This window comes from Myotis yumanensis, unplaced genomic scaffold (assembly GCF_028538775.1).
Source record: "Myotis yumanensis isolate MYYU_CA2020_CCGP unplaced genomic scaffold, mMyoYum1.0.hap1 SCAF_7, whole genome shotgun sequence".
NCBI lineage: Eukaryota > Metazoa > Chordata > Mammalia > Chiroptera > Vespertilionidae > Myotis > Myotis yumanensis.
Genome location: NW_027223758.1, coordinates 87,281,041 through 87,308,974, shown reverse-complemented (window position 1 = coordinate 87,308,974; position 27,934 = coordinate 87,281,041). Strand labels below are relative to the sequence as shown.

General features: G+C 44.3%; 1 protein-coding gene across 8 annotated transcripts in view; it reads left to right on the top strand.

Moving 5' to 3' along the window:
• The window catches only part of DTNA (dystrobrevin alpha), a 220,703-nt gene that overhangs the window by 56,550 nt on the left and 136,219 nt on the right, over positions 1–27,934 (top strand). For all 8 annotated transcript variants that reach the window (XM_070421194.1, XM_070421203.1, XM_070421195.1 and 5 more), the window contains exon 2: positions 7,917–8,043. The gene's annotated coding sequence lies outside the window, so the exon portion shown is untranslated. The remainder of the gene's footprint in view (positions 1–7,916; positions 8,044–27,934) is intronic.

The window sequence follows — 27,934 nt, the reverse complement described above, 5'->3', positions numbered from 1 at the left end:
TTAATATTTATTGTTGAAAGTGTAACATAAGTCCTCCTTTTACATATGTGTTATATTTTTAATTAGCAAGTTTGATAAAATCTCATAGCTATAAAAGAGTATTTATGCTGAATACACATGAATTACTAATAATAGAATACAAAAAGTTAAAAAAAAACTTGAAACAAAATTATATATAGTCTATAATTCCTCTATTTTGTTAAAAATTATAGGTGTATATGTGTGTGTGCATATACATATATATGTCTCTACAATTGGAAGTATATGTATAAAACATGCATAGTGATTATCTCTGGACAGGGGATTGTGAAAGATATACTTATTTTTTTATAATACATTGAATTTGCCACACTTCCTAAAAAGAAAGTTACTTTGATTTAAAAAAAAAACAACTAAGTTTTCAGCCATCTCTTGATTCATTTTTTAATTAAATCTGCCTTCTCATAAATACTAGCATATAGATAATTATTTTTCCATTTCTTATTTTGAAAAAAAAAACAATTATGGTTGCTCATTCATTTCTTAGCGATGGTGCTCCTCTCTGAGCTCAAGTCATTAAACCTGGGGGAGAATGTTCTTTTAAAATGCAAATATCATCTGCATTAAAGCAACTGCCTTAAGGTTACAGTAAGACATGAAAGAGGGAAACACAAATGCTGAAAAAGTGCTGTGCGAGAAACAGCTGAGAAATCCTTTACAAACACCTGCTTCTTCCCAGCACCTGTACAACAGTTGGCTGAAGACCCGCCTGACCTGATGTTGACAGGCGAGTCACCATCAGTTTTCCTTGGGTGTCTCTGTACCAGCAGGCCTCTCGCTCTCTGGTGTAAAAAAATTCTCCATTCAGGGCTGGATGTGTAAGTCCATTCCTCTGCCAGCTATTTTGTCCAAATGCTGTTCTCTCTGCACTATCTTATTTTAACCCAAGTGATGGAGCATGACTTTTTTATCCCTGTCTGTTAGAAATGTCAAGAGCGAACCTCAGTGCTTTGCTGCTGCCATCTTTCACTTGCTCAGATGTCCTCCGGTCCTGTGACGTATGACAAGGAAGTGAGCAGGCAGGGACTCTGCTTTCCCTGTATTCGTGCCTGAATTCATAGAATCGTTAACTAGAGTCCACGCCTCTGCAATCCTTGGGCGATAATTTGATGGGAAGAAATTACAGGTGTCCTCTGAGGTTCATTTGCCTATCTGGCCAAAGACTTAAAGACTTCCCAGAAGCGAGGTGGCTGACTAGCACCGAGCAGATGCAGCCAGTCTCAGCAGCACTTCGCCTGGCGCCCAGAATCCCTGGTGGGAGGGGCCCAGCACACTTTGTGAGTTTGCCCTTCTGTGATGGGGCCACACTGGATCTGAATGCCAGACTGTCCCAGTGCCAAAGCCTCTTTATCCTAGGAGCTAGAAGTAACACTCTATGACCGTAATAGGAAATATGTGCAGGCATCCAAGACCTTCCTGGTGCTCGGACAGAATCCTTCATCAACAAGAACAAATCCTTGGAACAGAGAGAGTGCCCGAGTCTCCAGCTTTCAAGCATCCAGAAAGTCCCATCTCCCCGCTGTCCTCTCCCTGACTCTGAACTAATAGCCTTGTGTCTGGGGTGATTCTGAATTTAGTCCAAAGGCCACAATCCCACATCCACTTTGCTGTAGCTTCCTACGCCACTTTGACATTCTTAGGCCAATAGCTAATAATCCGGTGAAATGATCTGAATAAGTTGATGCCACCCTATGTAGGAACCAAGTGAGAAAACACTGAGCTTCATGTTTGCTCATTGTTCCACCATCAATCAGATCAACATTTAGTGAGGATAATTAGTTATCATTAAAGATGACGTGCTAAAGATGATGAAGAAAGAAATGCTACAGTCCCTGCCCTTCAGTTGCACATAAAGTGGCAATTTTGTATGATAACATGTGCTACAGTGAAGGGACTCCAAGGGTGGAGTGGGATCACCAAGGTCTGGGTATAATAGCTCCAAGAGTAGAGCTGGGATGTGCAGGAAAGCAGATAAAATATTATTAAGGAAAGAATATTTTTAAGAGAAAATATATATATATATATATATATATATATATATATATATATATACACTAGAGGCCTGGTGCACAAAAATTTGTGTACTCGGGGGGGGGGGGGGGAGGTCCCTCAGCCCGGCCTGTGCCCTCTCGCAGTCTGGGACCCCTCGGGAGATAACGACCTGCTGGCTTAGGCCTGCTCCTGGGTGGCAGAGGGCAGGCCCAATCCCTAGGTGCAGCCCCTGGCCGGGCTCAGAGCAGGGCTGATTGGGGAGTTGGGGCACCGCCCCCTGTCACACTCAAGGCAGGGTCGATGGGGAGGTTGCAGCGCCACCCCCTGTCACACACAGAGCAGGGCCAATCAGGGGGTTGGGCGCTGCCCCCTGTCATGCACAGAGCAGGGCCATCAGGGGGTTGGGGAGCTCCCCCGTGTCATGCACAGAGCAGGGCCCATCAGGGGGTTGGGGAGCTCACCCCTGTCACGTACAGAGCAGGGCCGATCAGGGGGTTGAGGAGCTCCCCCCTGTTACTAACAGAGTAGGGCTGATAGGGGAGTTAGGGCACCGCCCCCTGTCACACACAGAGCAGGGCGGATCAGGGGGTTGGGGCGCCGCCACTGTCACACTCAGGGCAGGGCCAATGGGGAGGTTATGGCTCTACCCCGTCACACACAGAGCAGGGCCCGTTGGGGGGGGGGGGGGGGTTGGGGCGCCGCCCTCTATCACCCACAGAGCAGAGCCGATCAGGGGGTTGGGTCGCTGCCACTGTCACACTCAGGGCAGGGCCGATGGGGAGGTTATGGCTCTACCCTGTCACACACACAGCAGGGAAAGTGGGGGGGGGGGGGGGGTTGGGGCGCCGCACCGTCACACACAGAGCCGCAGGGCGATCAGGGGGTTTGGGCGCTGCCCCCTGTCACGCTGATCTGGTGCCAGGAGGCCTCGCAGCTCTGCTGATCCCGGTGCTGGGAGGCATATTACCCTTTTACTATATAGGATAGAGGCCTGGGGGCCGGCTGGTTTGCCCTGAAGGGTGTCCTGGATCAGGGTGGGGGTCCCCACTGGGGTGCCTGGCCAGCCTGGATGAGGGGATGATGGCTGTTTGCAGCTGGTCACACACCCTTCAGGGTGGGGGTGACCACTGGGGTGCCTGGCCAGTCTGGGTGAGGGGCTGAGGGCTGCTTTCAGGCTGGCGATTGGCTGAAGCTCCCAACCGCTCCTTATTTTCTTTTCCTTTTTTATTCTGGGCCAGCTTTAGCTCTGGCTCTAGCTCTGAGGCTTCCGCTGGTTTGTTTGTGTTCTATAATCGAAACAATGTATAACTCCAGCTCTGAGATCCCGGCGGCTGAAAGCTGGTTTCTGGGGTTTTGTTTAGCTTCTATATTTGTTACAATGTTTCAAACTGCCAGGTCAGAGGCCAGCAGCGGCAGGCGGGGAACGTTGGAGTCTGCCAGTCACTGGAGCAAGCAAGCCTCCCTGTTTGCTTCAGTGCATGGCTGCCGGCCGCCATCTTGGTTGTCAGTTAATTTTCATATACTCACTGATTAGCCAATGAAAAGGGTAGCAGTCGTACGCTAATTACCATGTTTCTCTTTTATTAGTGTAGATATTAGAGGCCTGGTGCACAAAATTTGTGCACGGGGGAGGGGAGGAGTGTCCATCAGCCCAACCTGCACCCTCTCCAATCTGGGACCCCTTGAGGGATGTCCGACTGCCCGTTTAGGCCAGGGATTGGGCCTAAACGGGCAGTTGGACATCCCTCTCACAATCCAGGACTTCTGGCTCCCAACTGCTTGCCTGCCTACCTGCGTGATTGCCCCTAACTGCTTCTGCCTGCCAGCCTGATCAACACCTAACTGCTCCCCTGCTGGCCTGATTGCCCCCAACTGCCCTCCCCTGCAGGCCTGATTGCCCACAACTGACCTCCCCTGCTGGCCATCTTGTGGAGGCCATCTTGTGTCCACATGGGGGCAGCCATCTTGTGTGTTGGGGTGATGGTCAATTTGCATATTACGTTTTTATTATATAGGATTCTCTTTTCATATATATACAACAGATATTACTGAAAGCCTACTCTTGGTCAGGCATTGTTCTGAGCATCAGGGGTACAATAGTGAATGAAACTCCTGCCTTCATGGAGCTTATATTCTAGTGTGCAGTGACAATGAATAAATATTAAGTAGTGCTATGCAAAAGAATATATCAGGGCAAGCAAAAGTGAGCGAGGGAGCCCTAACTGGTTTGGCTCAGTGGATAGAGCGTCGGCCTGCGGACTGAAGGGTCGCAGGTTCGATTCCAGTCAAGGGCATGTACCTTGGTTGCGGGCACATCCCCAGTAGGGAGTGTGCAGGAGGCAGCTGATCAATGTTTCTCTCTCATCGATGTTTCTAACTCTCTGTCCCTCTCCCTTCCTCTCTGTAAAAAAAGCATTAAAATATATTTTTTTTTAAAAAGTGAGCGAGAGAGGGGTGCTGTTTTCGATGGGTAGATCAGTAAAGACATAAGTCTAAATAAAATGTGGATATTAACTCCAATCTAATATTTGGCTAGCTCCCACAGGATCTCAGTTGGGGGTGACTCTTTACACCATCCTTGTGCTTGACCAAATCCCACCACCACAAATGATTCTCCAGCCTGTATTTAAGTCGACACCACTGGTGTGAAGAGTACTCTCTTTCTTATCGACTCCATGCTAATATGTGTGCTCCAAGTTGATGGGGTTCTCTTATTGAGCAAAAATCTGCCTCCTGCAACTTCCATCCAATCCATAGGCCTAAAAGATGGCACTTCCAAGTTAACAAGGTTCTTCTTTCACTTGTGGGGCTCCATGGTAAGATACTGACTCCTCACTCCAGTCGGGACCCTGAACGGAAAGCTCTTTAGGAAGCTACATAAAGGAGAAAGTATTTTATTTTACCCCATGACACTAAATGTAATATCTAGTTAGTCAAACTAGAGTGTGATGGCTGATGGAGAATTTAAATAAGAATTTAAAGAGAGGAAAGTGTTTCTGTTACTGTTCACATGAGAAATTTGCTTTGCCCGTGTCCAGGGCAGCAGCAAGAGGAGAAAGTGGGATTGATGCTTTTAAGTTGGTGGCAGTTTGGGAGGCTCAAGAGTGAAAAGAATGATGGATGCGATTCAGTTCTGCCTGCTCCAGGGGACGGAAGCCAAGAGGGGAGGGATGGAGCTGCCTGTAGATCAGACAGCAGCTTTCGATCAGAGCCCGTGAGGAACAGGCTGGATGGCCATGTCCTGGTGGAGGAGGAACAGCAGAAACTAAAGCCAGCTTACGATAAAGATGTCATCCAAGTTGTAACTTCTATTGGAGTCATAGATCCTAGTTAAGGTGCACAACCTGAGCCACCCTGTGGGGGACTTGAACACAGTGTCTCTGTCTGAGCCTCCGAGTCTACTGCAGTCTGGGATGACCCAGGTACCGGGGGAAAAAATTAAATGCAAAACATCCTTCCCAAAACTGCCAAGTAGAGGAGCAACTAGTAGCATCATCCTAAGAAGCCATTACCAAAGGGTGTCTTGAGTGTCTCTTTATTGCTAGACTAGAGGCCCAGTGCACGAAATTCGTGCACGGGTGGGGTCCCTAGGCCTGGCCTGCAATCAGAGCCGATCTTCCCCACCTGTCAGCAGCCGGCCCCACCCCCTGCCGCCTCTACCAGTCACCCTTTGTGTGTGGGGCAACCGGCAGGGCGATTGGGGCCCTGGCGCCACCCATGTTCACTGCCACCCACCCCCAGTTCCCCATTCCCCATCGGGCGATCAGAGCCTACCAGCCGGGGGGAGGTATCAAGAGGTTGGCCAGCAGGCCCCGATCAAGTGATTAGGGCCTGCGGGCTGGGGGCAGCTCCTGCATTGAGCACCTGCCCCCTGGGAGTCAATGCACGTCATAGCCAACCAGTCGTTTCGCCGTGCAGTTGAATTGCATATTACGCTTTTATATATATAGATATAGTTGAATGTTCTTAAATGAAGTGCCTTTCATTTAAGAATATGTGGTCTTAAAAGAAAGTACCTATAATATTGTGTAAGATTTCCATTTATCTTTTGATGCTACAGCTTGGAGAACTACTTTCATGCGAGGGGGGTTTATGTTTTTAATATCTAACTTATTCCCAGATGCATAAATCTAATTTATCTGAGCCTTAATTTAAAAAAAATGGTAACATGTATTTTAAGAAAACAAACATATCTGAAGTACTACTGTTCCAATAATACATCTAATTCAAAGAATGCCAAATGCATGAGTGTATCTAGAATCTAAGTACAGGGAGAGACGGTTGGATTCTAACATGGCAGAACAAGGGTTAATCGTGTCATGACATTTTCTTTATCTGCCATTAAATAAATCTCATGCAATAGTGAATACACCTGAGAACCCGGATTAGAGGCAGGGGGGATTATTGAATAGAATTTTCTCTTTGAATCTAAAATCATAGGATGCCTAAAACCGTGGAAGCTAAATAATTATTGTAATCATTTTAGACAACCTGGGGTTCAAGAAAACACTTGGGGGAGGAAAGCACAGGGTGGAGCTGGAACCAGGGGCACCTGTACCCTTCATCAGGTGCAGAGCGAGGCTCCTCTGGCCCTTCCTTCTCTACCCCCGTGCTATCCAATGCCTTCTCCCCTTTATTTTCTGTGATCTCCCCTGCTCCCCACTTTTTTCCTTCATCTTAACATGGGAGTTTCTGAGCTTCAAATCTCTGCTGCTTCCAGCCATCTAGCACCTGGGATAGTAAACAGCCAGCCTGTGTGTTGGTAAGAAGGAAAGGGGAAAGGATGGAGGAAGAGAGAATGATGAGAAACACTAATGATGGAGAGAGTGGCAGGGGAGCTGCGTCAGAGGGACAGGACATCGTCGCCTTTGGGAAGTGAAATCTAGAACCAATCTCCTTAAGTTCTCACAGGCGAGTCTTTTCAGAAGGCAGCAGCTTGTCAAATCGTTCTGCTTCATTAAGAAACATTAACAGGCAATTTTCTGAACTATGTATTATTTATGCTATGACTACAAACATCATAAATCCTGTGGATCATTAAATAATTTCAGGTTTATACCTACTTACAACTGCTAGAGCTTAAATCAGTAGACGAGGTGCTGGTCTAGGACACTGACTCAACCGTAATTTCCTTGGCTTTCGTAGAAATTATGGTGACACACTATTCCAGGAAAGCGCCTACTTGGAAAACACAGGAGATGTCATCTTTTTCTGTTTCTGGGTGTTTAATCAAGCTAGGTTTAGAGCCCAGGGTTCAAGGCCACTATGCTAAGGTCTGTTACTAACTAGCTGCTTAATCTTGCACATCACTTCACCCCCTGGGCCTCACCATCCTCATCTATAAAATGACTTCTTGCACAAATGTCTCTTTTTCTAAATATTTTTTAAAATCTTTATTGTTGAAAGTATGACCTATGTCCCCCTTTTTCCCCCATTGCCCTCTTTTAACCAGCCTCCACCCCCTCCCACCTCCCCACCCCCACTCTAGGCCATCACCATCCTATTGTCTGTGTCCATGGGTTGTGCATATATGCATACAAGGTCTTTGATCTCTTCCCACCCACCCCCACCCCCACCCCCACCTTCCCTCTGAGATCCAACAGTCTATTCCATGCTTCTATGTCTCTGGATCAATTTTGTTCCTCAGTTTATTTTGTTCATTAGATTCCCCATAGGAGTGAGATCATGTGATACTTGTCTTTCTCCGACTGGCTTATAATGAAAACCAAGGCTCTAAGTTGAGAATTACAGGTCATTATTAGTGTGTGAGAGAATTTGTAAAATACCACATGCTCTAGGAAGGCCTGATCTGGCTTCCTGTTTCTATAATAAACATGTAAGTATGAGCTGCTTACGTAAATAAAAGTCTATTTTTCTCATTGCAGGTAAATAGGATTTACCATTCGCTGGATGAAGTGCTTGGGGAGTCCTTAAATGCCATAGCCACGTGCCGTTTCAAAGAACAAACAGATGGTTTTGGAAAGTTCATGCTGTTTCTTCACTGAAGTTTAGGTGAGTGTCTGAGACAGAGAGTTTAAGGACATTGAACTATTTCTCCTTAAAGTGCTTCTCTCCTTGTGAGGAAAGAAAAATGGGGTTAAATCTGACCAACGTTTTGTACTTTTCCTGAGGTGCCCGGCAGTGAAAGCCATAATCTTGCACCTTTTATTTATTTTGCATCATTAGACACCAGGTGAACTCTTGAGGAGCGAGGTATAGCGATGGCCTAGACTTCACTTCCTGGTCTCTATTAAGCAAATGCATCATACTTCATTCTATGCTAAAGGTCACCTAATTTTTAAAATATATTAACGTATTTCATATCAGAGTAATAAGCCAAAATGAGACAGAACCATGTCTTAATGGCATGAACTAGAGGAGAATGTGCCGGGGTAATGGCAGTGTAATCATTAACCAGTGCGTGTGGGAAAGGCTGGCATTTGGGGCTGCCCTGGAGGGCAGGGAGGGTTGCTAATGCTGACATTAAAGCCGGGCACGGCTCAGGCTGGGTGAGTTTCTAACAGCTGCGGACCGTGGAGCACCCACACTTGCCCACATGTGCACAGTCCGCTTTGTTTGGCTCGTCCATAAAATGGACGGATAAGTATTTTTTACCTCATCAGACATCAATTCCCCTTCCGTGCTTCAAAAGACGGGAGCCTGCCCTTTGGCGCTTTGCAATTCTGCAGAATGCCAGTCATTGCACAGCAAAGTGGAGAGGCGTGGAGGGACTGAGTGTGGTCTCAGCGAGGAGGTCGTGTGTCTTTCCACATCCCCCTGAGTGCAGCTTTCAAAGTGTGGCTTGAGGGGCTCCTTGGAAGAATGGGGATTTCTAGAACCTCAGATTATACCTCTGATCACAATTCTGAATCAATGCAACTGCCCGAGCGTCGGCCACCGTCTAAATCTAATCCAAAAGAGAGTGATGCTTCCTTTATGCTTTGGGTATCTTCAAAATGACAGCAGATAATTCTCTCATCATCCTAAGGGTGTGTAAATTGGGTTTACTGGCATGGTATGTGGAACTAAACCGGCGATTTCATTTATGTAGGAGATGTGGGTAGAATGCAGTTCTCGGGCGCTGAGTTGAGTGCCCTTTCCAAATCTCAGTAAATCAATTTCCCTTCGTGTAACATGACCCTGGAGGAGAAAATGAGAGTGGAAAGCGTATTTACTTAACTCTCTGTTTTGCTATTGTGCTGGTCTGTACCTGTTTAAACCTCCGCTTCCATTCCTTGTCCTGTTCCTACTTTGGTTCCAGGGGAGCTGGCCCCGTGACCTTGAACTCTGAGCTACAGTAACATCACCTCTTCCCTTTGTCCCTTGAGACTTGCGAGTGGCAGTGCCTTTGTCTTCCTGCTGCTGCCAATCTCCATCCAGTAGATTTTCACCCTTCCCAGGGGAGCCTCTCAATCCTTCCATCATCTGGGTAACCATTTCCCTGGATTGAGTTCCATGTTTTCAATATGTACAGTCGTGGTTCGATCCAAGAAAAGAGAACAGGGGTCACATGTTTCTCCCAAGGAAAATAAATGAGTTTCAGGAAATAAGTTAAAAGTTAAATGTAAAGTTGGGGTTTTTTTTACACTGGGAAAAAAAACATTTAACGTAATATTTTAAAGCCATATTCTAAGCTATGTGATGCTGTAGTGTTAATTCGTTGCTGTTAATAAAATAATTATTGATACTCCCAAGTTGCTTATCACATTAATGAGATTTTTTAAATTCTCAAATGCATACCAAATAGGATATTTTCTTTAAAAGAAAAACATACATATATATATATATTATTGATTTTAGAGGAAAGTCGAGAAAGAGATAGAAACATCAATAATGAGAGCAAATCATCGATCAGCTGCCTCCTGCACGTCCCCTACTGGGGAATGAGCCCACAACCCGGGCATGTGCCCTGTCTGGGAATTAAACCAACAACCTCCTGGTTCATAAGTCGACGCTCAACCACTGAGCCAGGCCAGCCTGGCGGATATTTTCTTCATTAATATTCACATGTTAGACTTCTGTACGTGTGACAGAAGAACCTCTCCGTGGGGCATCGCCCTCATTCCTGCGTTCACACTTACATCTAGGGCTTCTGCTCTATTTCAATATGGACCCGACCGCTCCCTTCCAATGCTGGTGGTTTGCTGCTTAGTGCCTGATGATCAGGACATCCACTTTTCCCATAGCAGACACTGGCTCTGTGGGAAAGCAAGGTGATCAGGATGCCAGTGTCTGTCTCTTTTGACAGGTAAACAGTTCACCACTGTCCCAACAATCCCACTCACGCTACAGGGCTTCCTTGGCATTCAAGTGGCTTTTCACTTCATTACTTAGGCACTTCACTTGGTTATTTTAAATGCATGTGCCTTGCTGTGTTCCTTTCCTTCTCATTTATTTATGTGGACGTGTCCCTTTTCAACCTTGTCTCGGAGGCCACTGTCACTGCTCACCTGTCCATGTTAGTGTGTTGTGGGCACACGCAAGAAGGCATGGTGTCCCTCCTACCAACAGTTTTCATCTGTTAAACCTCGATGCCTGAGAACCCTTTAGACCATGTGAAAATGCATTATGAGCAGAATTACTTGTACCCCCTTCATCGCCGAAAATTAGGAAATACAAGGATGAGCGACTTGATGGTGTGGTTAAAGACGCCGTGAATAACCCGTGTTCTCAACACACGTCTCCCGTAGTTTGGTACAGCCACTGAAAATTCTAATTTGTCACATTTCTCTCCAGCTTAAAAAAATAAGGCTTTATAAAGTCATCTGTTTAGAAAAAATACTCTTGGGAAGAGAAATACACCCACAAATAATAGACACTACATCACAGATAGGGCTAATGAGTTAGCGAGGGAGAGGTGCCTGAGTCAGTGGCACCGACACTCCACTTCCGCGGGTCCGGTACGTAGACGCAGGAGGAGACTGCTGAAACGGTCTCACTGAGTTCCTGATGTTTCCCGTGGGCAGAGGGACGCGCCTTTCATAAAGACAACTCCGGCTGGATGGATCTAAATGCCCGACAGGAGGAGCGGGGGAGGAGGAGTGGACATGTTCATTACACAAATGAGCAACATGATGAATAGAGACTTAAAATCCCTGGTGCCCAAACAGGCCAGGAAAGTGCTTTAACCTAAATGCAGTCGGTAGTACTTCTGCTGAATCGCATAGCATAACGTGGGGGAAATCACATGTGTTTAAAGGCAGAAATAATGGGTTAGCCCTCTTTATGTCCCTGGAAACGAGCCCAGGGCTTGGCACACTGTAAAGAACGTCTAAATACATGATTGGTGAACGAGGGCAAAGGCACACAGCAACACTGGCTGATGCATACCAAATTCCTCCAACACTGTGATGCACACACGTAGGTGTCATTTCATGCTTAAGCAACCCCACGACATAGGTAATATTATTGTCTTCTTTTTTAAAGATGAGTAAAATAGGGTCCAAGAAGGGTAAATAACCTGCCCAAGCTTAAGTAAGATGGGTGAGCATTCAAATCCAGTCTGGTTTCTGAGCCTGCGCGCTAATTACCATGTTCAACTGTCTCTCGTGTAGTAGAGTCATTAACTAGCTTTCAAACTCAGAGGCCACAGTGTTTATTATTAACAAGCCTAGGTCCTTCCAGAATATACCTGCATTAGATCTTGCCAAAATCTCGAATGGCCTTGCTTTGAACACAAATCCCCTCTTTCCAGTGTTCCTCCTCTCTTTTCCTTTTAAAACATTGCTGCCTAGATCAATTTCCTCATTTACATTCAGATCTCATTATTTCCATTCTTTAAGGGTTTGTTCTGAAATTAATATTTTAAATCTGCTCTTGCTCTTTTCATGCCATTTGCTTAATTTAAGAACGTGTAATCTTGAGCAGCAAGTTACTTGAACTCTCTGAACCTCACATTCCCCACCTGGAAAGATATGTCTAGTCTGTTGTGAGACTAGAAAATAACACCCAGAAAACAACACAGGAAAGTGTCTGGGACATCGTGGGTGCCTAGCCAACAGTGGCCAGTATGACCTAATGACCACCACCCACTTCTGTTTCACAGCCAGTGTGGGCTCCCCCAGCAGCTGCAGAGCACAATCTGTGTCCTATGTTCCTAAGCCTGTGCCCTATGTTCCTAAGCCTGTGCCCTATGTTCCTACGCCTGTGCCCTATGTTCCTACGCCTGTGCCCTATGTTCCTACGCCTGTGTCCTATGTTCCTAAGCATGTCATAACACAGGCACAGCAGACCTCTTGAGTCCTGTTGCCTTCCTCTCTGCTCGTCAGCTGACCTTTGCTAACAGAGGCATGATCTGCCTTCCCTAAGCCATGCTCTTGGTGCCTTTACTTTTTCCCAGGCCGGTTCTTCTGCCTAGACTGTCCTCGCTTCCTCACCCCCCTTCAAATCCCCCTCACCCACAAACAACATGCTCCCCTCGGTGACTGCACTAGCCTAGTCATTGTGAAGTCCTTGCTAAACCCCGCCTGTGTCAACAGTTATCAGTCCTATCTCTGAGTTCACATAACCCTGTGGGTCATTTCTAGAAGATCAGTTCTTACTGTAGATGACAGGACCGCCCCCCCTCCCCGCCAAGAAAAAGCCATCTCATTCAATCACTCACGGGCTCATGTTGGAAGTTCTTGTGTTATCCATCTGTCTTCTCTCTGAAATTTTCATCCAGGACATGCTTAATTTGTGAATCGCCTGTACCAAGCTCAAAGTAGTCACCTTGGTGCTGGATGAAGTAGGAAGGGCTGTATTTTGAGATATGCTTGCGTGGTTCCAGTGAAGATGATGACACTGCGGCCACTACAAGCAAAAAGAGAGTCCATTACGGGGCAGGGGCTGTACTGAGAGGACCTGTGCCACTGCATGCCACTCGGTCCCAGCCACCAAAGCAGATGCACCACACTGACATTTTCTTATTTAACTTTCGTAATAACCCCTAAGATTGCCTATTATTTCTCCCTTATTTGGATAAGAAAACTATGGTTCCACGACTTCAGGTGACTTGCCAAGGTCATGTTTCTGGGAAGTGGCAGAACCAGAACGGTAAGCCATATCTTTTCACTGCAGCAAACTGCCACTCTGAAAGATCCTACAATTTAATCCTATGCAAATATGCCTGTATAATAATGCTAGAACGTTCTATTTAAAATATATTTCCTGAGGAGTAAGCTATTTATAAGTCTACAGATCTTTTTCTCATTGGCAAATGAGTTTATGTTTAGGTTGATGCTAAAATTAGCCCTATTCCTGTGCAATGAGAGCTTCAGAGATGTAGCATCTTGTGGCTGAGACCTACTTATGCACAAAACTCACTTATTGATGCGAGCATATGCCTGGAAATGATGATGTCCAAAACTGTGGACTGATAGGACTTTAGGGCTGCATGTTATCTACAATCGCCTCTAGAGAAGAGAGTTTTAAAGGCAAGGATTCTGTCTCACTTCCTTTTTTCTCTTTAAGAATATTTATGAAATGCGTATTTATGATTAATTATGAAAGAGTTGGTTTAGGATGCAAAATAAAAATTTCCCTAGACATAGCGATACTGTTAGCACTTCTCAAGAGAGTGTGTAAATGTGTTCTAATTTTTCTAATCACACTATTCAAATACTATGTATAAAAATAATAATTGATATGAATAAAACTCAAACTTTTCAAACAGCTATCTTCTGACTTCATTTTAATTGTAGGGGGAAAAAAAGAAGCAGCATGCATAGTGAAAGGTTGCTTCCTTTTGTGAAAAATTCTAATGATGCTTAGGACACATTTATACCTGTAATGACTAGTCATTCGTTTGTTAGTTATATTTTACACATCTCTTAGGTTCACTGGCTCTGGACTAGGCACCAGGGAGCCTGGGAAAAATGAAGTATAATTACTCCAAGTACTATCCCAGTTAAATTTGCCACAGATTAGAATTACAGAATTTAGACTTCATAAGGGATATTTTTTCGAAAGTGTATCCTAGACCCTTGTCTTAGTCCATTCTGGCTGCTATAACAAAATATGAGAGACTGGGTAGCTTATGAAAGAAAGAAATGTGTTTCTCACAACTCTGGGGGCTGGAAGAACAGAACAAGGTGCCAGCCTGGTGTTGCTTTGGGATGGGCCTTTTTCCTGGTGCATAACTGGACACCACCTCACCTGCTGGGAGGGGCCGGGGAGCTCTGTGGGGTCTCTGTATAAGAGCATTAATCCCATTCATAAAGGCTCCACGGTCACGGTCTAATCACCTCCTAATACTACCACATGGGCGTTAAGATTTCAACATGTGAATTCGAGGGGGACACAAACATTCAGACCTTAGCAACTCCCTAATTTTACCTTTGAGGAAGGTGAGGCCCAGAGAGGTTATGTACCATCCCAACGATCAGCGACAAAGCCACAACCAAGACCCATCTGAGTCTCCTACCACCTCGCCACCCTCCACCAAACAGACAAGCCAGTGTTCCCAGATTCTTGATCTTACTTTCCCCCAAGAGAAGTTTTGAGTCTAAGGAGAAGAGACTGCGGAAATAAGATTGATTTGGGTTTTATTTATAATCTGTAGAAGTAGATTTGTTATTCATCAAATACTTACTGAGAATTAAGTGACTATCAGGAGCTTTGCCAGGTGCTAGACATACGGCTGAACAAACCAGAAACGTCCCCCTGGCCCGCATCCTGCTTATTGTCTTATGTGCATGACTGTGAATATTTAATTTCGTGAAAACCCAAATTGCCCTTTAATGGAAATACCACAATAATCCAGGCAGTGACAAGCATAATATGATGCTAAAGATGGCATCTGAAGTGATTGTAACATATTCACTTCTTTTAAACATATGTGTTCCATAAATACCTGATATATTAAAACAACAAGATACATAGCTATATCTTTGGTCTACTACTGTTATGTGGATAACGTGTTGAAAATACAGAAGGGGAAAATAATTCTTTTTTTAATTTTTTATATATTTTTATTGATTTTAGAGAGGAAGGGAGAGGGGGAGAGAGATAGAAACATAAATGATGAGAAAGAATCATTGATTGGCTGCCTCCTGCATGCCCCATACTGGGGATCGAGCCCCCAACCTGGGCATATGCACTCAATTGGAATCAAACCTGGGACCCTTCAGTCCGCAGGAGCCAAACCAGCTAGGGCGGAAAAGAATTTTTTATAGTATGAGCATATGTACACTGCTGTGTCTGTCTTTGAGTACTGTATGGCATCTTAGAAAAAAACAAGAATTCCATTGGCATTCCGAGTTCTGTCCCTGCCTTGTTAAGTTGTCTTTTGTTGGTCAATTGGCCCTTTATTTCCTCAGAAGAGTTTGCATAATGCTATTTCTCTTTATGTGAGTATGATTTTTAAAACTGTGTTGTTTTCCTAACAAAAAAATAAGGATTACGGTGAGTTAACAAAAATTAATGATAATGTGCTTTAATATTGGTCTGTTCATGTGAGTGACAGTTTGTTTTAGCTTGTATTTTAACCATCAATTGATCTTGTAACTTTTAAAACCAGACTTTTGAATCTGTATAGTTCATTTTAGCACAGTCTTAAACTTTGAATCTGATGGTTTCAAATCATCTAAGCAGAGGAATAATGTACCTCTCTATTCTGTTAATTCCTAACAATTCTGTAACAGTGGGCTAGGAAGTTTACCATGATTATGTGTGTTTATTTTTTTAAATATATTTTATTGATATTGTACAGAGAGAAAGGGAGAGGGATAGAGAGTTAGAAACATCGATGAGAGAGAAACATCGATCAGCTGCCTCCTGCACATCTCCTACTGGGGATGTGTCCGCAACCTAGGTACATGCCCTTGACCGGAATCGAACCTGGGACCCTTGAGTCCGCAGGCCGATGCTCTATCCATTGAGCCAAACCGGTTAGGGCTATGTGTGTTTATAATATGCTTGCAGACTCAGATAAATACATGCACTTTTATACCAATTCTAGTGGCATAGATAAGTAAGGTGGCTGTCTTTTTCTCAGAACAGGTCTTTATATTACACCATGCCTTCCTAATAAATATAAACTCCAGGATCACATGGTTTCCCTTCTGAAGCTGAATTTCTTCCCAGGGTAGTAACATCATTTGGAGAGAAAAAAGCCTTGCTACATTCCAGATCCGGCTGCATTCTTCCATTCTTCCCATTCAGCCACAGCAAATGACTCTCTCATGGCCAGTTCAACAGACATCACCCTGTTCTATCCTGCCACAGACTCTGCCCTCAGTTCACATGCCACCTCCATGTGGGTTCCACCCTGAGAGACAAAGCCTGCCACCACCTGGGTCCTGGGCCCCTCTCCACAGAACTTGAGTTCTCCTCTGGCAGGAAACACTTGCAGACGGGAAACACAATGATAAAATGACCCTAATCTAAAACCTTCCCCTTCTCTCTGGGATTCTCCCTCTCTCCCAGACCAGGAGTGGAGGGGCCTCAGAAGCAGGGCTTGCCAATCTCTGTCATAACTCAGTTCTTAACAGGAATTCCTCCATTGGATAAAAATGACTGACATTTCTGTATTGTCCAGCGCTGAGGCTGCTGTGTGTAGGTTGTAAGCACAAAGCCTTTTCAGTAAAATCTTATTAACCCACTTTCTGAAAGATGTTCGAGGCCCTCGTATTTCATATCACCTAATAACAAAGATAATAGGCTAGTTCAGCTCATGATTGTCTTCTCACTAAAATATTAAGATCCCTTTCATACTCACACATAAAGTTTATGCTTACCGTATACTAATTTCAATAAGCTGTGGTTGCCTAGTAACCAGTGGAGGTGTGTCTGAGAGTCTGAAGAACATCAGTGAATAACTGAAACATTGACGTTAGTTTCAGCTGGGTGACCCACGCCTTAATTCTGCCCTAGCCGTCCCAGACGTTTCTAATGAGCTGGTGAAACACTAGCTTTCTCAGAAGTAGCTCATTAAATCATAAAAATAATGTCCTTCCCTATAGTCTTACAAGACTATTTACAGAATGACGAGAGAAGCAATGGGACTGGACCCTAACATCTTTGACAAAATTTTCACAGAATACAGAACAAAGAATCTGCTAGGACTCATGCTCTCCAATGGCTTTCCCCATTTGGGTTAGGGTTAGGGTTGGGGTTGGGGTTGGGGTTGGGGTTAGGGTTACAGTTAGGGTTGTTCAGCGTTTCTCTATTCAGTGTGTGTGTAGAGGTGCATAGAAACACTAAGTTTCTCCATTGCACACGTCACTGGGAGGCTGTAAACGGAATGGGATGTAAAGTGTCCTCCAAAAACACTTCTGATTTCTGATGAACAACATAGAATGCCAGGCCTTCCTGCCTCGCGTTACTTACAGGTTGTGATTTGGATATCACATCCGGAGGGCCTTCCTAATGTGTCACCTGGCAGGAGCCCACTGCGGGGCCGTCAGCGGAAAGGGAGCACCTGCTCACGCTGTCTGTGTGCAGCCACCCTTTCCGCAGCTTCAGTGCCTCCTCACAGGCTTCCGTCACTTCCCTTCCTGGCTATCGTTCACCGAGGGGTATGGCTTCTCCATTTCACAGCCCGGGAGGCTGTGAACGGCACGCAGTGGCCTGGTGGAGAATGGCCAGTGTGAGGCGTGGAGCTCGGGTAATACCTCCCAGGTTGGCTCCAGTGAGCTCCCCAGTATCATAAATGGGCACCTCCGAAACGCAGGTGAATGGTCCCTGCCAATGGAGCATTTGCCAGGAGAGTCCAGAGGGCCCCGGGTCTTTATATTATGAGTCAATGTACATAAAAGGTGTGAACCACATGAACCTTTTCCATTCATTCCAACCCTGGAGTTCATTTAAGTGTATAGAATGAAGTGTCACATGTTAGTTTGTTATTTATCTCAGTTTGTTCCACTTTCTCAATAAGGTGTACTTCTTCAGTTCTTCTTCTGTCTCTCCTTCTGGGTAATTTTGCTATGTGTTCTCTTGAACTATATATGCTTCTCTTTTTACCTTTCCCCCTAATTCACCTTACATCTTTTCCAACTATCTCTTATTCTGTGTTTTCCCATAATAATTTATTCCCCTACAGTCCTGCCTTAATTTTATTGTTGCCTCATTTTCTAATAGGCTTTATTTTTATCATAATTCTCATGAATAATTAACTTCTACTGAGGGCCTGCTGGGTGCACGGCATTGCATCTGCTTTTTGGTCTCTCCATGCCATTACCTATGATATACATGCACATTTTACTTCATGGGCAGTTACGCCCACCCTCTCCCCTCACCTTGTCACTGACAACTTAACCACGTGTCCTTTCCCAGGGGGAGGTTAGAAAGGAAGGGAGAAACCCAGCTTCTATCATACCTACATCTGATCTTCGTCACTGACTATGCTCGTGGGGTACATATGCATCCCTCCCTAGACATTCAGAATGTTTGCCGTGCTCACATTTCCAACTCTGTAAACACAAAGTTCAAGAATCTGGGAAACTATATCTAACATCCCAACAGCAAACGCTTTCCAAGCTTGGACCACCCTAAATGGATACTCCCCCCACAATATTCTGCCTAAACTACACTAATTAAATTATCTATCTACTGTCAAGTCAGTTAATTATATTTTTCTCATTTATTTTATCTACAGCTATATTTTCTTTATCCATATCTTATCTCCCCTTCCAGGTTGAAGGGCATTTCTATTTTTTTGACATCTTATACTATACTAGGGGCCCAGTGCATGAAATTCATGCACTCGGGGATCCCTCAGCCCGGCCTGTGCCCTCTCGTAGTCCAGGAGCCCTCAGGGGATGTCTGACAGATGGCCCACTCCTGGGAGTGGGCCTAAGCCAACTGTCAGACATCCTTAGCGCTGCCACAGAGGCAGGGAGGCTCCCACCACCGCCGCTGCGCTCACTAGCCATGAGCTTGGCTCAGGGCTTCTGGCTGAGCAGCACTCCCCCTGTGGGAGTGCACTGACCACTAGGGAGCAGCTCCTGCATTGAGCACCTGCCCCCTGGTGTTCAGTGCACATCATAACAACCAGTTCTGCCATTTGGTCGATTTGCATATTCGCCTTTTATTATATAGGATGTGCTTTTAGGAGGCACTTATTAAAACATACTGAATTAGAATAAGTCATCTCATTTTAGAATGAGCCACATGCAAGAGACAAACACACACACACACACAAGGACCTCTGAGTTCTGTGTATTCAGACTAAGAAAATGAATTCTTTCAAGAGCAAGGTCTCGGGAGTCTCCTTGTTTCCTTGACTTCACAGGTAGACTTGATTTTCAGACATGCCCCTCCCCTCTCCCTTGTGCTAAAAAAGAACAGATTTACTCCAATGGAGGCATCTTCCTGGCTATGCAGTCACACCTGGTTTACCGGGTATGGGCTTGTCCCAGAGGAAGAGCGGGCACACTTCTTCCCCTCCCCCTGGGAGCTACCTAGAGTCTGCCACTCAACACATAGACCCTCTTGGCAGAATACAAGGCCATGAAAGAATGCAGAGCCGTCAGGGCTCTTCCTAATTTTATATCAATCGGGACTCACTAATGTTATGAGCAACCTGACCTCCCAACTCTCTTGGAATCTTTTTGCATCTTGTCCTCCTCAGGACAGATTCTGGCCTGGGAATATGTTTGCTTCTTCTCAGTATCCACTCGCTTTTGCTGCCAGTGGAAGGTGGCAGAGATACTGCCATATGGCTTGTCCCTGACAGAAAAGCCAATGTCACGCACCTCCAAGGAACTCCCATTCCTGCCGTGGACTCTGGGGCACATTCATGGAGTTCCACAGATGGTACCACTGAGTCAGGGAGGGAGCACCTCCAAGATGAACTGCCATTGAGAGTCAGCGTGGTGACATTACCGAAGCTAGGGGAGCTGACCCAGGACGCCAGGTCCTGTTCTGGCCCTGGGAGAATTCATGGCAAGACTTCCTGCCAGTTATTTCACCTCAGTGAGTCTCTGTTTCTTCATCAATACAGTGAAGTATTATACAAAGTTATGGGTATGCATCCTGCCAATTCTAAAATCCTGTGCTTAGACTTGCTAACTTAAACTCAGTAGCCCTCACCCCCACAGGAATCTATTCAAAAGAAATTAGCCAAATTAGGACCAAAAGTTTATATATAAAGGTACATGGCTTATAAAAAGAAACCTGGAAAGAGCTAAATATGTATTTAACAATAAGGATGGCTAAATATATTCTGATGTATCCAAATAGAATTTTATGCAAATATTTTAAATATTTTGAAAGAATATATACCATACTGTGTTTATTTTACATGTCATTCATTAAACAAAAGAAAGCAAATTCAAAATGATCCAAGAGTTTTAATACATAAATTGAAGAAATACATCAAAATGCAGACCTTGGTTACCTCAGAGAGTGGAACCATGTGTGCTTCAATGCTATTTCATAAATCTTTACATTTGGGAATAAATTTCCATAGGTGAGCAGGATAAAATGACTCAAGGTTCACAGTAAGTTATCTGTAGGATATGTAGCCATCAATTTCACAGTGCTTTTAAAAAATATATTTTCCGTGATGTGTCAACAGCAGGAAATCACAAAGAACCCCTATTATTTACAGCACCACTCATACAATGCAAAAGAGCGATGTATGTTTCGAAAACATCTTAAGGGTAAAATAGAATATCTTGATATTGAGTTATATAAATTGAGATAGCTTGCAACAGCCTGGTTCTTTCATAAGAAATTTTAATGAAATAGAGTAGATACTAATCTGATTAATATTTTTTCGGTCAGCTGCTCAAAGTGACCCAAGAAACTATGTGCTTGCAAAAATTGTTCAGATTAGAATCTCTTTTTGTCATTGTTGCTATTAGCAAGTTTTCTTATTTGCCCCCCCCAAAATAAAACACTTGTGGTATCTTAAAAAATATTTTTAAATGTGACCCCCCCCAAAAAAATTTGCACCTGCAGAGGTTCAAATTGTTTTGTCTTATTTTAATTGTATTGACATTAGCAGCCAAGGGTTTTTTGTAGCCAGGCTGCTTAATTCAAGCTTGTGACCTCAGAGCCCATTCTGTGACCTTGAGTTTGTGGGAAATTAGGTGCTCTCGTGTCTGAAGAGAGAGCAGTGAAGCAGATAACCTCCAAGCGCCCTTCCCTCTCTGCGGGCCCAGGGCTTGGCGAGCCCACTTCCTGTTCGTTCTGGAGCTTTATGTGGCCAAGACTGTTTCTCCCCAGGGGACTGGATTCTTCCTAGGAATTAAGTGGGTCAGACCAGCACAGATTACAAAGTTCCTTCACACTGAGCGAGACGTTAATCCCAACATTGGCCAAAGGGGATTTAAAACTTTGTGGAACCAAATATACTGACGTCATATGCGCTAATGCTCAGGAGAATTCAAACCAGTCGCTTTCCCACCTGACACAGGATGTTTGCTGACCATGTGGAATGCTCCAGTAGCCGGCTCCATTCACTAGATAAATGGCAGACTCTTAAATTTACAAAATGAAGAACATTTAGGTACATGACCAATCAGTAGGAGGAAAACAAGGCTCAAGGTAAAGAAATGAAAGCAAACAGTGAAAGAGTCTCTATTCAGCCAGCCACACCTGAGAACAGTTATGAATTATTCAGATTGTGGTTCTCTGAGTCTCCCTCGTCAGCTGCTCTGCGGAGGACTAGGGGTGCGACTGTCCAGGGCCCGTGCTTCCTGTCTTTTGGCTGTTCTGCCTTCCTCACACCCTTCACAGGGCTGTGCCGTCATGAGTCACAACACTATTTTAATAATCTCTACAGATATATTGTAGGGATTTTTTTTTTTTAATGGTAGAGAAACCTTGCAACATGCAGCGGCATTCATTTTATTCTTTCTGGCAACTTCCTGTGATGGAAATTTTTCTCTGTCACGTTTTTTGGGGTTTTTTTTGCTTCGTTTTGTTTTTAAACCCCCAGCTGCCTCTTTGCCCTGCAAGTCTTCAAAGAGATCTGAATGCTAATGTGCCTGTGCAGTTGGCTTTGGTGTCAGGTAATTTCCTGAGTTAGATGACGGTGGAGAAAGGTCTGTATTGGTGAGCTGTTTACAGCCCTTGTTACAGATCAAGGGGACCTTCTAAAGGCTCCTGGTGACCCGACATCAGTAAGTTGTTAAATAGGCAGCCTGGGCGCATAGCTTTTATTCTGCAGCTTCTTGTGATGAAAATTCCTTCTACCCCATTTTAATTGGGAAAAAAATAGACTATTCCTTGAGAATACAACATAAATATCAAAATGAGCTCTTTTACTGGGTGCATTTTTCTTTTATGTTTAGAGTCTTCTTTAAATCAACTTTCAAGTTTAACACTCTTCCCATAATTCATTTAGCACTGGGAATATGCACAACCTTTTGACCGGTCAGAACCTCCTAGAGGGTTTGTAGGGGACAGCAAGCAAGCCTCGCTATTTGTCTGAAATGATCATTGTATTAATATGGTGTCACTATCCAAACTCATATTGTGAAGGGTGAGATGGATCGTGTGTGTCCGGTTGGGAGTGACAGTTTGATCAGCCAGGGAAAGTCAGGTGCCAGCGAGCTTTCTCATCGTCCCTCTTCCTCAAAGCGCACGAACATTTTCACTAAATGACACCAGCCATCGTTTGTTGAGCACGTGGTGTGTTTAAAGCTCAGTTCTTGCAGGTTTCTCATTTCATCCTTTTCATAACGCTTTAAAGTAGGGACTTCACAGAAGAGCAGCTAAGGTTTGGAGACGTTGAATAATCCACCCAAGACCACAAAACTAATATGGGCGGGAGTCCGGTTTCAAACCCACGTCGGTTTGACTCCGAAATTGCTCCTCTGAGGAGCTCCTGGCCTCCGCCTCCCTTTGCATGCGGAGCCCTGAGGAGAAGCCTGTGCAGATTCCTCCTGAGTTCAGCCCAGCAGGGAAGGCTGCGCGCCATGGGGGTTCCCTCCACGAGCCGGGCAGCACACTCATCCCCTGCTTTATCTATTCCAGAAACAGCCACTGTGCCCTGCCCTGTGCCCCAGGCACCAGGACCCTCACCAGCCTTCCTCAGAGCGCTAGGAATAAACTGGGGGGCTTCCTTAAAGCTTGATTATGCAGCTGTTGGTTTGGGGGAGAGGGCCCCAGGATTGTTCAGCGTTGCCAGTGTCCCCACTCCAAGACCTCCACTCCTCATGTAAAAGCCCAAGTAGAGTTGGTTGTTTGTAGGAGTTTGTATCACCACAAATCCAAAGCTGTGATCACGTTCAATAGTACTGAAACCGAATCTGTTTAAATAATGGTTAAACACAGGGTGCTGGTGGATTTTTAGAATGGAGCTTTTTACCTCCCACCTCTGAGCTGTGATTAGCACTTTGCCCTAGAAAAGCACTTTGAGACTAGCCCTTCAAATACTAACGTAGTGTTTTCAGCATCTGTGTTTACTGAGTCATTTAACATGTTTTTAGATTTTTAAAGGAGCTGTGAGGTATTGCTGCATTTCCTGTTGAGTTGGTAACTGGCCTTTAAAAATGTTTGGTTAACAGAAGTGGTAGATAATCATCAGTATTCCCAGGGATTAGAGGCAACTTAAAACTGCTTGCGGTTATTTCATTAGTTGGTCACAATGCTTTGGACACCTTCTGTTCTTATACCTCTGTTATTCCTTTTTCTTCTTTTTTCTTGCTCACTAAGTTGAGTCAGCAACAAAAATATATTCAAATTCGACTTGTCATTCAGACACACAAAAAAATCTGACTTTGTCAGGGTGGGTGGAGGGGAGAAAAGCAACTTTTTTGTCAGTCTTTTGTATTTCAGCAGCTGGATTCATTGCTACCATGGTAACGGGCCACATGATGAGGTGTATTAGATTGCTGTGTGTTGAGTACAAGGGGAAGAATGAGCACAGCGTTTTACTGAAGTGAAAGGTTACTGTGGAGTTTCTTCTGGGGAAATGCGTAAGGTCAGATCCTGTAGAGCTCAGCCTATGTAGTGCTTCAGAGGAAGAACTGGGGGCTTGGTGCTGCAGTTAACTACACAGCCAGCCAGGTAAGGCACAGCCGCCTCTATGAACTGAACTCTTACTGCTTCTGTGGCAGTGGCATAACTCGGGTGGCATTTCACTGCCGCCCCCACATGGGCGCAGGACAGATGTCTCCTGTCCCCCTCTCCGACTCCCCCACCTTCAAATTCGTGTCGTTAATTTGCAAACCTAAAGCGCTGTGAGTGTTTCTAGTTCTGTGGCAATGTGTGCGAGGGGGTGTGTGCGAGTAACAGGGAAGGACCTGGAGAGGAAGTAATAAAATGTGACAGCCAGTGTCGTCAGACCGATGTGCAGCTGAGCAGGGTTTCCTTGTGCTTCTCAGGGGTCCCCTTTTCTTGGAGGACCCCTGGTCGTGGCATCGGTCCAAAGCTGCTCGGCTCCCGTCCTAAGCTAAGCCGCGGGACAGAGTTCTCCTGCACGTTCCTTCTGTATTTATTGTATCTGGGCTTTCCCCCTTTCATCATGTGCAGGCCAGCCTCATCCAACAGGAATGGTTCTGTTTTCTCTATACTTTTTTACAACATATTTGATTTCCATTAGTATTCTGTTCTTTCAGGCATGGTGGTCGGATGTGTCTAGAGGATTTAAAAATAGAAGTGAATACAATCCGGGTTAGTATAAAATGAACTCTTTTGCGTAGAGGCGGGTGAGAGCAGAAGGCAAGCAGTTTGGGGTGGCTTCTGAAGCCTCAGTCCCCAGAGCGGGGAAGCCTCCTCCTGCCTTGTTTGCAGATCCCCTGGCAGCCTGCTTCCCAGGGGGAGGCTCTGACAGGCTCACGTTAAAGGAGGAAATTCCTTCCTGAATGACTTATTTGGTTTCTTGCTCGTGGTTCCTCCTGATGCTGATGTTTGGTTTTCTCGTGAGACATGTGGTTTAATGTTTTCGCTGGGGGCGAACCTGTGCGACTTCTCTGCTCTCGGAGCAAAGCTGAGTTGGCAGCTTTGGAGGCATCAGCTAACGCCGCAGCGGCAGCATCTCCGTGTTATTCGAGTAAACTCCCTGCCCTGTTCCACCCGAGTGTTTTCCTGTAGGAGAGCCGTTGAAACATGTTTTCTCAGCTAAAATCAGTTACTTGCCACTCATTGGCCCTGATCATGATCAAGGCCAATACATTATCCCAAGTTTAGTCATAAACTACTCTTTCTTCAAGAAGAGAAACTTAGATTTATTAAGTCCATTTATGCTTCGTGATTTTAATTGTATTTCTTTTTTTAATATATTTTTATTGATTTCAAAGAGGGGAAAGGAGAGGGAAAGAGAGAGAGAAACATCAATGATGAGAGAGAATCATTGGTCAGCTGCCTCCTGCACTCCCCACACTGGGGATCGAGCCCTCAACCCAAGCATGTGCCCTGACCGGGAATCGAACCGTGACCTCCTGGTTCATACCAGTAGATCGATGCTCAACCACTGAGCCATGCCAGCTGGGCTTAAGTTTCATTTTGTAATAAGAATTTTATATTTTAGGGAATATAACAATGATTTGATATATATATATATATATATATATATATATATATATGTGTGTATATATATATATATATACACACACATATATATAGTGAAATGATTAATATAGTCAAGCTAATTAACATAGCTTCTCTTTAAATAGTTATCATTTGTTTGTGTGTGTGCTGAAAGCACCTGAAATGTACCCTCTTAGCAAATGTCCAATATGAACAGTAGTCACCAGGCCGTACAGCAGATCTTTAGACTGGCTCATCCTATGTGACTGCAACATCTCCCTGTTTCTCTCATCCCCCAGCCCTTGGTAACCACCATTCTACTCTCTGCTTCTATGTATTTGACTTTTTCGATTCCATATATAACTGAGTTCATTCAGTATTTTTCTCTCTATGTCTGGCTCACTACACTTAGTAGAATGTCCTCCGTGTTCATCCATTTTGTTGCAAATGGCGGGATCTCCTTTTTAAGGCTGAATAATATTCCATTGTGTGAATGTACCACAATTTCTCTGTCCATTCATGTGTTGACAGACAGCTAAGGTTGTTTACATACATTGATTATTGTGAATAATGCTGCAATAAACATGGGATTTCCTTTAATTTCCAGGTACTGATTTAATTTCCTTTGAGTTTATACTCAGAAGAGGGGTTGCTGGATCATATGGTAGTTCTATTTTTAGTTTTGGGGTGGTATGTTGTTGTTGTTGTTGTTGTTGTTGTTTTGAAAACTCCACACTATTTTTCATAATATAAGTGGAAGAGCCACTTACAGTTGTTTTGATATTTACATTGTTAAGAGGCAAAATGACTTTTGATGCCATTGCTTTATATTAGAAATTTTGCCAATATTGTTTAATTGAATTATGTTTTTCTCATCCCTTGTTTAAATATGCTTTATTGTTAAATTTTGGATGATTGGTAGTGTTGAATAATTCTTATTATTTTGGCTTTAATTTCTAGAGCTCCCTAGCCTCTGATAAATAGTTAATTATCTGTAAACATTTACCTGTATTAAGGAGCTAGATATTCAACACAATCGTGATAAAGAAGAATCATATTGACTGTGTAGTCTCATCTATAAAATTAATAATAACCTTTGAGCCCTGAGACAGTATTTTGAAGACCAAGCTAATAATGATATCAGCTAGACATTCCATTCACCTACTAAACAACAGTTGACTGCTTCTGCTATAAATACCCGTGTGCAGGTTTTTGTATGGGCATAGTTTTCAACTCCTTTGGGTAAATACCAAGGCGTGTGATTGTTGGGTCATATGGTAAACGTATGTTTCGTTTAGTAAGAAACCATTGACTGTCTTCCGAAGTGTCTGTACTAAGTTGCATTCCTACCAGCAGTGAATAAGTTTTCCTGCTGCTCAGCTTCCTCACCAGCATTTGATGTTGTGGGTGTTCTGAACTGTAGCCATTCTAATAGCTGTGCAATGGTATCTCATCATTGTTTTTATCTGAATTTCCCTAATGACATGGAAGGTGGTCAACTTTTCCTATGTTATTTTCCATCTGTATATCTTGTTTGGTTCGGTGCCTGTTTAGGGCATTGCCCATATTGTAATCAGGGTGTTTGTTCTTTATTGTTGAGGCTTAGGAATCCTTTGTATGTTTTGGACAACAGCTTCTAACAGAAGGGCTGAACAACAAGGAAATGAACAACCTGATGAAAGAAGGGATCTTCTGAAAAGATTTCTCCCCGTCGGGGCTTGTCTTCTCCTTCTCGATCTTGTCTTTCACAGAGCAGACGTTTTAAACTTTAATGACGTCCATCTCCTCAGTTATTTCTTTCATGGATCATGTCTTTGGTATTATCTTTACTAATTATTTTTAAATACATACAAATTAAATAAACAAATACTATTTTAGTCTTTAGCGAATAATTTTAAAAGAGAGAACTAGGAAGAGGAGGAGGAGTTAATACCCAATGTTAGGGAGGGTGTAGGAAACATGAACCGTCGCACACTGTGGTGAGAATTAAACTGATACTTCGAAGGGAAGTGGTCCGCCTGGCAGTGCACAGCAAACGCTTTAAATATTGCAGAGCCTTGGACCCAACAACTCTCTGAGGAAAATGGCCTAACCAAATAAAGCCAAACATATTTGCCAGTTTTTCATTACTGCGATGGTTATAAAATCTGAGAAATGGAACAACTGCACCAGCTCATATTGCTGAGCTGATAGGAGAAAGCGGTGAGGAGCAGAGGCGTGGCTGTGTGGCTGCCCAGCTGCTCCACTTCTTTATCTTTACATAGAACGTGGGCAGGCAGCACGGTATGGAGAAAAGGGCCCTGGCTTAAGTGCCAGGGTGCCTGGGCCCCGCTGCAGACCGGCTGAGCTAATGTAAGTATACAAATGTCAGGCATTCTTAAAATCCTGACCTTAGAGAGGAGAAACGTCTGTGAGTCCCTTTTCCACCTACATGCATTTCTCTTCACAACTAATGTTGCAAATAAAATGTCCCCTACATATAAAAAACCTCAGGAGCCAG